This window comes from Pogonomyrmex barbatus, unplaced genomic scaffold (genome assembly GCF_055798465.1).
Source record: "Pogonomyrmex barbatus isolate J1 unplaced genomic scaffold, ASM5579846v1 scaffold2, whole genome shotgun sequence".
In the NCBI taxonomy this organism is placed as follows: Eukaryota; Metazoa; Arthropoda; class Insecta; order Hymenoptera; family Formicidae; genus Pogonomyrmex; species Pogonomyrmex barbatus.
In genome coordinates, this window is record NW_028297116.1 from 23,675,505 (window position 1) to 23,681,712 (window position 6,208).

Here is a 6,208-nt window from a genome sequence, read left to right on the forward strand (position 1 = left end):
TCCTACCTGTCGTCTTTCATACATTCCCGATAACATCGCCCTCAGTATCGCAAATTGAAAACTTCCGGCACTCGCTGACTCGCCTCTCGTTTCTTCGATATATAAACGAACAAGGAAGGGAAAGGGAACTCCGCCTTTCGCGGTTAGTTAATCGCTGTAACAATGATGCGTATTAATGGCGATTCACATTTTTTTATTTTAGCATATCTCGTACATATATTCATTTTTTTATTATTCAATATATACATATACTTATACGTATTTTTTATATACTTATGCATATATTTATACATATATATTTATATATTCATATTCGTATACATATTCTTATACATATATATTTATATATTCATATTCATATACATATACTTATACATATGTATTTATATATTCATATTCGTATACATATATTTATAGTCTTATACATAGTCATATACTTGTGCAAATTCGCACACTATATTACAATCGATCTCTCTCGCGATAATTTGCATGAGCCTTTGCGTCATAGCAATACATCCCTACTCGCTGTCGCTCGCACTCGATGCTTCTCACTTCCCCACGCACTCTCCTCAGGTCATCGGCGGCCCGATCTATTAACCGTCGCACCAATTCCTTCTTCCGATCCGATGCGGAGTTCAAAAATTGAATTCTCAATTTCGCGTGTTTCCACTAGTTGCGCTTCTTCTTCTTAATTATATCCTTGACGTTATACACGTACAATCGAACCAACTCGCAATCGGTTCCCTTCTCGCCCGGAGATCTCGCCTCGAGCTGTCGTCCACCCTCCAACTTCGTCATGTACTGAACGAATCGATCAGTCTCTTCCTTGTCTTCAGACAATGATGCAAACAACGCGTCTAAACCGCTGCCACAAATCTCGTTGTCAAGATTCTTCCTCCTCGCCGTATTCAGACGCGCCAGATATTCCCCGTACTCTCGTATCCACCTCAAGGAAGCCTCCTTCGCTATCTCGATCTCCGTAAGCGATGCGCGCTCGTCTGGCACGGAATTCTCGAAGCGAATCACCCGCTCTCCCCCGAACAGTACAAGTTCAACGGGCCTTTCCGACTCCATACGTCGGTGACGATACGTATAGCGTTTCTCATACGTTCGGCCTCGCGTATACGCGCGATCGGCTCCGTTCCTCGACGAAGCGCCAGATGTCTAGACAGAAACGCCATCATCAGCCGCAAATTACACATCATCGAATGCGTAGACGTCCACATCGCGCATATCAACTCGAACGAATCGATCGCGTCGCTCTCGGCTTCTGCCGATATCGCGTCTTCTTTCTCTTCTCGCTTGATCGTCGGTCGTCTCTCTCGTTCCATCGTCATCGCGCGTTTCTCCTGTTCCATTACTTCGCGTTCCATCTCTCTCGAGAACTCGAACGTTTCGTCTAAGAGCGTTATTATCTCCGGATCCTTCAATTGACTCTTCGGAACTTTAGACTGATTCTCCATCTCGCAAACTAACGATACGTCGTCGATACCCTTAGTTAAATATATATATATTCTAAGGCAACGTCGAAGACGCGCCAAATCGCGACATCTTCCCGAAAAGATGGCATGCTTTCCAGCCTCGTAAAAGACGTCTAACCGCGACATCCTAAAAACAGGACGCGCAACATCTCCTTGCCGGACCCCGCCGAAGAAAAACGTCTTCTAAAAAGGGGAAAAATATCACCTCCGATCGCCAGGCCCACGACCGTCAGACCCACAACCGCCAGGGAGAAACCATCTCTCGATCGCCAGGTCCACGACCACCAGACCAACGACCGCCAGGGAGAAACCACCCCTTGACCGCCAAAGGGGTAAATCCTTACTGACCGAGTAGAAAAAAATTTCTCCCGCAACCGTCAGGGGGAAAAAAATTATTCCCGCACCTCCCTCGGATGCGAACCCCCCGGGGATCCTATGACCCCCTTCTCTTCACCCCCCCTCTCCGCCCCGGGGATATGATGCCCCCCTTGTTTACCTACTGATAAACGTATTTCTTGTAATATTTTTTGAAACGGCGGCTACGCTTTTAAACTTTACATAATTCTCTAACAGCACATGATATCATACGAATATTCTGTATTTATACTGAACGTACTGTGATCACACCAAATACTAAGATTATTTGTATAAAATCTGTGTAGAATATCATTTGTTGTATATTTTCAGGATATAGCAAATCAAATCAGATTATAGCAAATCAAACTATAGCAAATTTTGCTATATATTAGGTGTACAAAAAAGTTCTGAGCTTTAGATTTCATACAACCGAAATAATAATTTAAATTTTATATATTTTCCCGCCCTTTTGCGGTTTTAAAGCGTTGACATTTGGCCTTCTAAAATGTCATATGGTTTGGCGTTTGATGCACATAACTTCAAAAATCAGTAGTGTTCACGATGGCAATAACAAAAGAGCATATTCGATTTTCCATCCACTTCGCGTTTCATCTGAAAAAAATGTTGCTGAAGCCACTGCAATGATTTGTGCTGCATATGGAGAGAACGCTGTAAGCCATATTACATGTAAAAGATGGTATCAAAAATTTCGCCAAGGAGATTTCAGTCTTGAAGATGAACCGTGTGCTGGACGCCCTCAAAAGATTGAAACGGACGAATTGCAAGCACTGCTGGATATAAACTCTGTGCAAACTGAAAAGGAGCTTGCAGAACAGCTTGCCGTTACGCAGCAAACCATTTCCGTACGTTTACATACGATGAGAAAGGTTCAGAAGGAAGGCAGAGGTGGGTTCGCATGAATTGTCCGAAGACAACAAAAATCGTCGGCGTGACACTGCACTCACTTTCAAAGTTCCGGAAAAAAGATTTTCTGCACAAAATCATTACAGGCGATGAAAAGTGGATTATTTATGATAACTCTAAACGTAGAAAATCATGGGTTGACCCTGGTCAACCTTCGATATCGACGCCAAAGCCCAATATGCCAAGAAGGTTTTGCTCTATATCTGATGGGATTGGAAAGGTGTGTTGTATTACGAGTTGTTACAACCGGGTGAAACAATCACGGCAGACCGCTACCAACAACAATTGACCAATTTGAGCGATGCATTAAAAGAAAAGAGGCCATTTACTGGCCAAGGACGTTATAAAGTGATCTTGCTTCATGACAATGCTCGACTACATATTGCGAAAGCTACTCAGGACCATATCTTTGCGTTAAGCTGAGAACTTCTCCCGCACGCGGCATATAGCCCAGACATGGCGCCTTCCGATTACCTATTCCGGTCGGTGCAGCATCATTTGGCTGATACACATTTCGTGAGATTTGAAGACATACGAAAATGCATTGATGACTTTATCGCTTCAAAGCCGATGAGCTTCTATCGTCAAGGAATTCGCAAGCTACCCGAAAGATGGCAAAAGATCGTTGATGCAAACGGGGAATATTTCGCTGATTAATATTTTTTTGTTTGTTTTTGAATAAAGATTGTTTTTTACAAAAAAAAGCTCAGAACTTTTTTGTACATCTAATACATCACATACCTACATAAGGGTATCCCAGATGCCATATAAATCGTGAAAATCTATAATATACGTGATACCTTTTACGGAAAATAAGTGAAAAAAAATGAAAGAAAGTGATTTTTTTATCTTGTATTATTGCATGTTTCTAAAACGGTCACCCATCCTACTTGTAATCGTGCTCGATGCTGCTTAACTTCTATAATGGGATGAAATGATAATATAACTGAAATGATGATATAAGTGAACACGGAATTTTGACATAAAATATGATAGATCTGATTAATGAATGTTACTATATTGTCATATAAATAGTCTTAATTTTTAAATCTCGATTGCTTATATAATTCTTGTACTTTAATTACATATATAGATGCGTGAACCTATATTATGTTTAACGAGAATCATTTTTATTATTAAAATTATTTATAAATTGTTGAATATATTTTGTTTATTTGTTTATGAATTTGTTAATACTCTAATAGCACTCGTCTATTCTAAGAACGTTCCACGGGATATCATACAAGTATATCGAGATATTCTCCGAACATTCGAAATACGTACTAATATGTACTGGAGAATATCCCGCAGTATGACCATAGAATGAAAATGGTTTAAAAACGATATATCATGTAAGACATAAGGGTATCCCAAACAGCTATTAAGATCATGAAAATCTATAATATACGTGACACCTCTTATGGAAAATAAGTGAAAAAAATGAGAGAAAGTACTGAAACATTTTTTATCTTGTATCATTACATATTTTTAAAATGGTCACCCATCCTACTTGGAATCCATCTCGATGCTCCTTAACTTCTATAATGGATGAAACCTGCAACTGAAATGATGATCTAATAAGTAAACACAAAACTTTGACATAAAATATGATAGATCCGGTTAATGAATGTTATCATATTGTCATATAAATAGTCTTCATTTTAAAATCTCGATTGCATATATAATTTGTGGATAATTTAATTACATATATAGATGCGTGAACCTATATTGTGTTTAATGAGAATCATTTTTATTATGAAAATTGTTTATAAATTGTTGAATATATTTTGTTTATTTGTTTATGAATTTGTCAGTAATTGTATTAAATATGGGAAATATTGTTCTTATTTAATACATAATATATTATAGTTAATTAAGAAAAATAGTTTAATTAATTATGTTATTTTAATTAATAATGTTATTTCATTATTTATTCATTAAAAATGATTTAAAAATGACGATTAAATGACAATATATTTATAATAATATTTTGTGGCAAATGTTACGTTTATTTTACGTTGTTTTTTAGTACACTGGCAAAAAATGACCTTAAATCATCGTCATAATGACATCTTGCTATTTGGAATACATAGATTTTATACAAATAATCTTAGTATATTCGATATGATCATAGTACATTCAATATAAATGCAGAATATGATATCATATGCTGCTAGAGTATATTCGGTATATTTTGAAGATAAGCTTAAGAATATACGAATAATGATATACCATCAAGATGTCATATAAATGTTCTTCAGTATATTAGGCAATAGTACGTATGATCATAACACTTTCAGTACGAGTATAGAATATTTGAATGATATCATGTGTTATTAGAGTAATTATATTAAATGTGGGAAATATTTTTCTTATTTATATATTACAATTAATTAAGAATGATAATAATTAATAATGTTATTTCATTATTTATTCATTAGAAATGACGATTAAATGACGATATATTTATAACGATATATTATAATATTTCGTGACAAATGTTATTTGCCACGTTTATTTTACGTCATTATTTAGTACACTGATGTCGAATGATGAAAAATAATCTTAAATCATCGTCATAATGATGTCATCTTGCTACTTGGGATACAACAAATTATATTCTACACAGATTTTGTACGAATAATCTTAGTATTTTTGTTATGATCACAATACATTCAATATAAATATAGAATATTCGTATGAGATCATGTGCTAATAGGGTATATTCGATATATTCTGAAGATAAATTTAAGAATATACGAGAAATGATATATTATTAAGATGTTATATGAGATGTTATATGTTCTCTGATATATTAGGCAATAGTACGTATGAGCACAGTATTTTGTAAATGCAATATTCTACCATTCTAAGCAAAAGTTTAGGATTATTATGTATTCGATACTCGTATAAAATGGTTGGTTAATAAATTAGAAAATAATGATGTAAAGTTTAAAAGCATAACCGTTGTTTCAAAGGTTATTACAAGAAATACGTTTATCCTGCCCAAAAACTCGAGAAAACTTAGCCATTATTGTCATGATTGAAAAGAACCAGGAGTTTTGGAATACTAAAAGGACTACCGATGGCATTTGATGAAACTAGACTAAAATCTATATATATTTCGATTAATTACATGACTTTTAAATATTTAATTACAATTATCTAGATGATTTACAAATGTTTTTAATGACACTTTATAACTCTTCATACGAAATATAAATGATTCCATACAAAATCATTGTTTCTTTTATCTTCAGCCAATTAATCCGGTCAAATCCATAGTAAAAAAATAATACAATTGACTGAATGACTCACAAATCTTTTCAATTGCACTTCAAAACTCTTCAAACGAATTACAAACGATTTAACATAGTAATTCCTCAATCGGATCTTTTTTCTGGTCAAGTGTGCGAGCTTGTGTTTTTCATTGTGCATCCAGCTTT

General features: G+C 35.4%; 1 long non-coding RNA gene across 1 annotated transcript; it reads right to left on the reverse strand.

Moving 5' to 3' along the window:
• Positions 1-3,948: 3,948 nt before the first annotated feature.
• Positions 3,949-6,208, reverse strand: LOC105422734 (uncharacterized). The gene is made up of 2 exons (XR_967295.3): positions 6,081-6,208; positions 3,949-4,323 (listed from the first exon to the last, which is right to left on the reverse strand). It is a non-coding gene; the product is annotated as an uncharacterized LOC105422734 (long non-coding RNA).